We start from the raw sequence: 9,857 nt of genomic DNA, 5'->3' as shown, positions 1-9,857 counted from the left end.
GATAATTAATAATTCAACTTAAGTAAAAATTTTATAACTTAAGTAATAATTAAATACAATTAACGATGCGAAAGCACTTAAATTAATTTTAAGCAGCGTTAAATGCAATTTAAGTAACTTAACGGTAATAAAAATCAATTTTTGTTGTTCGGGCGCACTTAACGAGTTAAACTAAGTTTTTCTCTGCTTAATTCATTTTTCTCACATAAATAGAAAATAACTCTTCTTAACTACTTAATGCATTTAGTAGCGTTAATTCGAATTAAGTTACTTAAATTGAGTTTAAGTAGTGAAAAACTAAGTTTAAGTTACTTAAACTTAGTTTTTCTCTTTTTTGTGGTTCAGGCGTGCCATAGAAATAGCTCATGTGAGCCAACCTTTATTGTTGCGGTAAACAATGAAGTATATTTTTCGTTTTACCATAGACATGAAGGGTTATTCTTCATGTATGTTATGTGTTTGGATAATTTGCTTATTTTTTCAATGTTGTAAATTATAAACTTGGATATGCCTAGTAACTTTGTTTTTCAAGCGTCTGCTATATTTGCTATATTTGTTACTAACTGGGTTTCCCGTGTTTTAAAATAGACTTCTAAATATAGTTTAAGATAAGATCGACCCAACGCATGAATGTACTTATTATCGGTGTATGATTAAATAAAGTTGTTATACAGGTTTTGAAGGTGCGCATGTTCAATGATGCGGAAATCAAGATTTCCTCGTGCATAGATTTGTAGGTTTGTTCATTCGACAGGCAAGCAGGGTAGAGCGTTTACGTGCTTTAAATCGTTTTATTTTTCTTCTCAACCACATTTAATTGTGAAAGTTATTTTATTTTTGCACCATATTTGCATTGGCAATTTGTTAAATATGGACAGTCAAGACGAGAGGCGTGATAGCACAGTCGGCGAAGATAGAGCTGACAATGGAAATGGACACACGGAGCGACCACGTGGTAGCAGTCACGAAGGTAGGCCCTCGGGGGATAGGGAAGAATTGTTTGACGTGTTTGGTCTATTTAGAAGCTACTTTGATTCACAGTTGTCATCGTTAAAAAGGGATATTACAAGCCATAAAAATGTTGATAAAATTGATGTGCCTGCTTTCAAGAGTGCCTCGTGTAAACATCAATTCGTATTCAATACTGAAATCTGCTCTTTGCTTCAATGTATATTGGACAGCGATAGTCTTGGCTTTGCTAAAGAAAAGGCAAAAGAAGGTTTAAAAAAACTAACTTACAGAAATAAACTTGTCAGGTTAGCCGATTCTTCCCCCGGGGGCTGGGCCACTGTTGCTGAATATGAAAAACCAGTAATAGGGTCGGATAGTGATGATGAAAAGAAAATAAACAAAGCCGAGGCTAGAGCTGTAAAAAAAAAACTGAAATCAAATCCTTCTAATTCGTTGAATGTACGTTCTGTTTTCCAATCGTTTGGCTGATCGACCATCTGCTTCCGCTTCCCCGGCTCCACCAGCGCACGATCCTTTTGTTGGTCCTCTTTTCCCATCTCGTCCGATGGCTATTGAGATCGAGCGCCAACAGTTTTTTCGGCCCTATCCAGCCAGAGCCGGCGCCAACACCACGTGCTTCGCTTGTGGACGACAGGGCCATTTCCGGCGCGAGTGCGAGTGGGTTAACCGTTTCCAGGGAAACATCGTGCCTAGACGTGAGACCGGAAATCCAGATAGAAAACCTATCATATGATAAGTATATTGCTGGTTTAGACATTTCTGACATTGATGCGCATTGTGAAGAAAAGTATCAGTTATCACATTCTTCCAACTGTAAAAGGCAGTTTAAAGAGACATGTTCGTTTTTGGAAAAGCATCGGTGCCAGCCCTGATATAATTGACTGTATTGTAGGCGGTTACAAATTACCATTAATAGAATTACCTGAAAAATGTGCATCTGCAAATAACCAATCAGCTTTAAAGCATATAGATTTTGTAAACGAGTCCGTGCAGGGTATGTTAAATAATGGCTTTATTGTAGAATCAATTTAAAGCCCTCATGTTGTAAGTCCATTAAGTGTAGCCGTAAATGCAGCCGGCAAGAAAAGTTGATTTTAGATTTGCGATTTGTAAATAAATACATATGGAAAGAAAAAAATGACTTTCGAAGACTGGAAAACGGGGATTGAATATTTTGATCCGAATTGTTTTTGCTTCAAGTTTGATTTGTCAAAAGGTTATTATCATTTGGACATTTTCTGAACAACTGAAATATTTGGGATGTTTTTTAATGGTTAATACTATGTTTATACAGTGGTTCCTTTTGGTTTGTCGTGCGCACCTTTTTGTTTTGTTAAGTGCCTTAGGGAGATCATTAAATACTGGTGTTTTAATGGCATAAAAATTGTTATGTTTTTAGATGACGGTTGGGGTACTAATTCTTATATCGAAAATGCAACACAAGATGCAAATTTTGTTCGAAATACATTAAACGAAGCTGGACTTGTAATCAATAAGGAAAAGTCAATATAGATACCAGTTCAGAGGCTAGAATGGGTAGGATTAATCTGGGATAGCCAAATGTTTTTTATCGAAATTCCCGATAGAAGAACGCTTGATTTAAAAAATACTCTTAAAGGTATTTTCTTCCATGCCAATGGTTTCGGCTAGGGATTTAGCTAGATGTACGGGGAATTTTTTTTCTATGATGCCTGTTATAGGTAGTCTAGCAAGATTAATGATTAGATTTTTTTATTCCGTAATCCCCTCTAGACACTTATGGGATAGAGTTATAGCCCTTGATCCAGATAGCTTTTGTATTTCAGAATTAAGATTTTGGTTAGATCGCATAGATGGCATACAATCAAGACCTCTAAGTAAATGTACATGTGTCGAAGTTTTGAAAGTGTACAGTGATGCAAGTGGGTTTGCCTGCGGGGCTTACATTGTTGATAGGCCAGATTTCATTTTTCATGATATATGGTCTAATGATGATTGCAATAAAAGTTCTACTTATAAAGAAATTAAAGCAGTTTTTCTAGCTTTACGGGCTTACGGTAATTTTTTAAGGGGGAAAACTGTAAAGTGGTTTTCTGACTCTCAATCATGTGTACAAGTGTTGAAGGTAGGAAGTTCTAATCTCGAGTTACATGATCTAGCTCTGAGCATTTTTAGTATTTGTTTGAAGATGAACATAGGACTAGAAATACAATGGGTTCCTAGAGAATTAAACTCCGTTGCCGACAGTATTAGTAACATTAATAATACAGATGAATGGGAAGTTTCACGAGATTTTCTTTGAGTATTTGAATAGCATTTGGGGTCCATTTTCGATTGATCGCTTTGCTACTTTTAAAAATAAAAAGACTTTGAGATATAATTCAAAATTCTATGAATTTCAAACGGAAGCAGTTTATTGTTTTAACCAGTTTTGGGGTGCCGATTTGATTTGGTTGGTACCACCTATTTATCTGGTAGGAAAAACAATTATGCACCTTCTAGAATGCAACGCGCATGGCGTTTTGGTGGTATCCAGATGGCTTAGTGCAGCCTTTTGGCCGTTCTTATTTGAGGCCGGCAATGTACAAAAGCATTTTATAAAGGATATTATTGTGTTCGACAGAGGTCAGAATATTTTTGTGAACAACAATCACTCTGTATTTAGCTCAAGACGTTTTTCTAGTAAAGTACTTGCTATTCGAATATAACTACACTATATGTGCGTTGTTATGTGAATGTGATATGAATGTTTTCGACTGTTTTGCTATACTTATGGTATAGTTTGGATACGTCGTGTTTTTATTTGTATTTATGATTTAATGGATATTGTTTTGCATGTATGGCTATGAAGAATGTATAGAAACCATGTTTGGTGAATGTTTTGTTCGACTGGTACCGTTTGCACCTGGTGCTTACGAAGTCGTGTACAGTACACAAGGAATGGAATATTTGCAAAAAAGAAAGCAAATGATATGTTTTTAAAAGGATAATACTTGCAAAAAAGAAAGCAAGGGTTAAAATTAACACTTTTTAAATTATAATACTTGCAAAAAAGAGAGCAAGGGTAATGTAAAATTCAAATTGGAGATTACTTGCAAAAAAGAGAGCAAGGAAATTATTAAAGTAAGTAAATTTACAGTATTAATGTATGCTTTTATTGGAAATGATTTATACATTTGACAGATGCCTTTAAGATGGGTCGCTGGATCAGCAGAGAATGTCTTCCATCAGAATTGCAAAAGTCTCAAGAAATTCTGAAGGATTTGGTCAAAACATCAAAGTCAGATAACACCTACAAACAGTATAATACTTATTTTAAAGCATATAGTGCATGGTGTAAAAAGTACGACTTTAATCCTTTGCCATCGACGGATTATCATGTCAGTCTGTTCTTGGGTACCCTTAAAAATTCTTGTCCGTCTGCCTCAAAAATTAACGCGATTGTATATGGTATTTCATCGGCTCATAAAATTGCGGGATTTTGTGATCTTTGTGAGTCTGATCTGGTTACTTTTGCTAAAAATGGATTAATAAGGTCAAATTCAAAACCACCAGTTCAGAAATGCCCGATAACTGTAGAGGATATGATAAAGATTGTTAAACATTTTGGGACACTTTGATTCCTTATTAGATTTGAGATTCGTCACAATGTGTTTGGTATTTTTTTCAGGTTTTTTGAGATTTAGCGAATTGGTTTCTTTAAAAAGATGCGATGTATCATTTTTAGCTCATCTATTTTTTTTTAAATTATGAGCTATTGTCATCACCTTGGCGTCGGCGTCGGCTTCCGATTAATTTTTGCGTTTAGGTCCACTTTTCTCAGAAAGTATCAATGCTATTGCATTCAAACTTGGAACACTTACTTACTATCATGATGGGACTGGGCGGGCAAAGTTAGATAAATCTGGTGTGCATTTTGACAGAATTATGTGCCCTTTTGTGTTTAGGTCTATTTTATTCCTTTAGTATCAAAGCTATTGCTTTCATACTTGCAACATTTACTAACTATCATAAGGGGACTGTGCAGGCAAAGTTGTGTAACTCTGACTGGCATTTTGACAGAATTATGTGCTCTTTTTATACTTAGAAAATTGAAAATTTGGTTAAGTTTTGTGCTTAGGTCCACTTTATTCCTACAGTATCAAAGCTATTGCTTTCATACTTGCAACACTTATTAACTATCATAAGGGGACTGTGCAGGCAAATTTATGTAACTCTGACTGGCATTTAGACGGAATTATGGGCCCTTTATACTTAGAAAATTGAAAATTTGGTTACCAGTAAGTTTTGTGTTTTGGTCCACTTTAACCCTAAAGTATCATAGATATTGCTTTCATACTTGGAACACTCGCAAACTATCATAAGGGTACAGTAAAAGGACAAGTTGCATATCTCTGGTTGTCATTTTTACGGAATTATGGCCCTTTTTTTACTTAGTAACTTTGAATATATTGTTAAATTTTGTGTTTCGATCCACTTTACTTCTAAAGTATCAAGGCTATTGCTTTCAAACTTCAAATACTTTCATGCTATCATGAGGTTACTGTACCTGGAAAGTTGAATTTTACCTTGACCTTTGAATGACCTTGACTCTCGAGGTCAAATTATTAAATTTTGCTAAAATTGCCATAACATCTTTATTTGTGATTAGATTTGATTGATACTTTGACAAAACTACTCTTACCTGACATACCACAATAGACTCCACCCAAGCCATCCCCCGTGCCCTCCCCCTTCCCCCCCTCCCCCCTTCATTTTTTTTAAGATCATCTCACAAATGACCTCCACACCCTCACACTATACCCCCCACCCCACCCCCACCCCCCAATTTTTTTTTTGAAACGGTTAAAAACACAAATATTTATTTTTATTATTTTGAAATACCGTCCAACCATCGCACCCAAGAATCCCCTCCCCCCCCCCACCGCCCAAATTTTTTTTGCATTTTTTTTCCGCATTTTTGGAAGATAATGTAATAAATGTCCACACCCCACACTATACACCCCTCTTCACTCCACCCCTCCCTCCTTTGTGATTGAAATTGAGAGTCCCTTCACCTTTAAAAAGAAAATAGATGAGCGGTCTGCACCCGCAAGGCGGTGCTCTTGTTTGAGGATTGTGCTAAAATTAACATTTGTAAGAGTAAAACGGATCAATTGTGCAAGGGCGAACAGGTGACTATTTGTAAAACAAATTCAGATTTATGCCCTGTATATTACTTAAATAAATATATCTTTGAAGCAGCTATGCCAGATACTTCAAAAGATTTTTTGTTTATGTGAACATAAAACATTGTAAGAAAATGCATAAAGACGTGTTAGTTTGCTCAAAGCAGATGAGTACAGTAGAGCACGAGAAATCTTACACGACAAACTTAGTGCTATTGGACTTAATCCTAATGTTTACGGTTTGCATTCATTTCGGTCAGGGGGAGCAACTGCTGCTGCAAATAGCGGTGTGGCTGATAGATTGTTAAATCAAAGTACTGACAGTACTGGTGTGACGATGCTTTTGAAAAGGATTGATATAAAAGCATCAATTTAATTTTATCTACATCGCCACAATTGTATATGAAGGTACGAACTTTTTGGGTAGGAAAAAAATGGTTACGAACATTTTGGGTACACAAATTATGCACACAAAAAATGGGTGCGAAAAAAGATTTGGTTACGAAAAAAAAATTGGGTAGCAAAAAAAAATTGGGTAGGAAAACAAAATTGGGTACGACAAAAATTGGGTACGTGCAAAAATTGGGTACGAAAAATGTAGGGTACGAAAAAAAAAGGGGGGTACAGGGAAGTAGTATCCGTGGGGAACTTGATCCATTCAGTGAAACTGGGAGGCGGGTTACATTCTCGATCAAATATATAACAAGAAATATCTTTTAAGATATTCGACGTGTATTTTCTGTACCACTTATCTTAAAAAACGTTATGTTACAGTAAAATGTTTGTGGGTTATAACATAACGCTTCGGCATATAAATACAAAACTTGACATGCTCTTTAATTTCACCATGCTCTTTAATTTCACATGTTGATCATACCAAACTTTATATTTCGTTGTTTCCTTTCCTAAGTTAATGATGCTGTACGGACGTTATTTCACATGTCCATGTGCACGAACATATATTTTTTATCTTTTGATTATTTTGTTTCTTTAATTCAATAAGCTTAGACATGTTTGTTCGTTAAGTACAGCAATAATTTCATGATGATTCCGGAAAGTAGGTATGAGCACATAGTCGTAAGAGCACTTGAATACGTGAGTTCGCCTATGAACACATGGTAAGGTTAACTAAATCTCCGCGATATGACCTAATATGTGTTTAAAACAGCAAACAATATCCAACAAACGAATGAATAATCAAACGTAGTATGTGTACTGATGTGGCTCTGTAATTTCTGTTTGAAAAGTTTATTAAATATGCAAAATGAGAAAACACGCATAAGAGCGAGTTTCTCAGATGTCACATGGCTATTATGCTGTTTATACACCAAAGTCGCTACAACGTTTACAATTGGCAGGTTCGAAATAATTCGTTTTCTTTACACTCATGATCGCGTTGAAAGTTAATTATACACGTTTTATTTCGCAATTTATTTACTGAATCACGACAAATGTCAAATACAATACAGAAAATGCATAGTTGTTTCATTGATCTACAAACATATAATGATATGAATATAACTGATTAAAAATTAACGTTTTCAAACTATTATAAAATCTTTTTCCCAGAAGATGCTGTCCTATTTAAAGCTGAGCTTCCTATACCTTTATCAATGATAATAAGCGAGGTATGCCGATTAGAAAAATCGAGCTATCTCAATCTTGGTCTTTTACATAGGTCGCCATTGTGAAGAATTTAGTCATGGTATGATACCTTAGACGAGCTGCTTCGCAGCATCGTCAAAAAGCATGGGCGGTGGAAAACAGATAATGCTAAGGATCGATACGTGAGAGATTCGGAAGAAACACAAAAGATTGTTTCTTCTCATTTGGGTTTGTAAATATATATGGTACTTGATATTGGAAATTAAACATTTTACATCATATTTTTCCCCGTTCTTTTTCTGTCGATAATTTACTCTGCTTGTCATGACACCTAAACAAATGTGTTTATTTTTTATTATAAACAGTTAGATGATAAATAATTTATGTTTGGCATAAAATGAAATGGAATATAAAACATAAATGTATTTATTATCGGTGTATGATTGAATAAAGTTGTTATACAGGTTTTGAAGGTGCGCATGTTCAATGATGCGGAAATCAAGATTTCTTCGGGCATAGATTTGTAGGTTTATTCATTCGACAGGCAAGCAGGGTAGAGCGTTGACGTGCTTTAAATCGTTTTATTTTTATTTGTTAATGCTATGTTTTGTTTAAAGGCTAATATTATGCTTTATGTGTTTCAGTGAGTGTTAAGAGAGTAGAAGGATGACTTAAGATAGACAGGGGCATTGGTTCCGGACATTAACGAGTATACTTGTTATACTCCATTTTTCACAGTTCTATGTATAATGACACTTATTTGCCATTCATACTTTATGGCAATGTTGTTGTTTTTTGGAACCAGTGTTTGTGCGTGTGTTTTCAAGAAATAAATTACCCTGCTTGTCATGACACCTAAACAAATGTGTTTGTTTTTATTATAAATGGTTAGATGATAAATAATTTGTTTGGCATAAAACGAAATGGAATATAAAACATAAAGAAAAATAACTAGTCGGATTATTCGTCTCACAAGCTTCTTTCAAATAAAAATCCTAATTTATAAATTTATTATTTATGGGTCGAAATTAACCGACAACATTTTAATTTTATCTAGTAATTTAAAACAATCTTTCTTTTATCCATTAGACATAACCAGAAATATCTTTAAAAAACATTTAATTTCAAATATGAGAGTTCAAACTTTGCAACTTAAAATACACGGCCTTCAATCACGCGCGCCACCTTTTTTTTGAGGTACATTAATAAATGAGTCCATACTACTTCCAAGGTGGCGCTCAGGCCCGGATGTTTTGAAATTTAACGGATAATTTTGCAAGGTGATTACACTGATTAGGTTTTATGCGTTTTTTTTAGCATGATTTTTGCAAATCGGCCAAATTAGTGCGATACAGCGATTCTAAATTCATCCAGGAAGTGCAGAAACATACAATCACAACCCATTTGGAATGATGAGGCCCTTTATAAGTTGCGGCATGGTATATTTCGTAAAGCAAATCGATGTTTTTTACCTGTGTGACGAGAAAATTCCCAGTCAATTTAATCGCTCATTAATAAAACGATTGCTTTGAAACTGTAAAAGTTAATGCGTGCACAAAAACATCTGCTTCAAGCCGATCTAATTAATTCATTTGCATTTTTCAAAAAGAGATGGAGAAAATGCCAAGGAGGTGTCGCTCAGATTAGGAGTTGGCGCCAATGCACATTTACAGATTTTTTACAGTGAAATATTTTATGTTATGATTTCTATAATGTCTACAGGACATTATTTTTTGTAAGTTGACTACTTCAGCACATTTGAGTCGCGGGCGATTTTAATTAGAACAAAAAGTAGTTTTCTTATAATGTCTTGATGGATTTTAACGTTCGTCTTTGTAAGATAACAACATTTAACATGTATTATACAAAAAAGGAAAAAGAACGAGCTATCTTCATTTTTAGTGTTGAAAGTGGAAAAACAACATATATGACTCTAATTAAGATCCGTTGACCTTGGCCTTTTAGTAAATTAAGCATTTGCATTAAGGGACACAAATCATCATTCAAGAAGAAGTATTATCTTATATTTATTTCGTGAATTATCATACTGTATACACATATTGTTGTCGATGAATTATTTTGATAATGTTGAACATTACGTTATTGGTTTTATTGAGTATTACAAATCTTTGG

Source organism: Dreissena polymorpha, chromosome 5, assembly GCF_020536995.1.
Source record: "Dreissena polymorpha isolate Duluth1 chromosome 5, UMN_Dpol_1.0, whole genome shotgun sequence".
NCBI lineage: Eukaryota > Metazoa > Mollusca > Bivalvia > Myida > Dreissenidae > Dreissena > Dreissena polymorpha.
The sequence above is the reverse complement of the archived record's forward strand: the minus strand, read 5'-3'. Positions refer to the sequence as shown.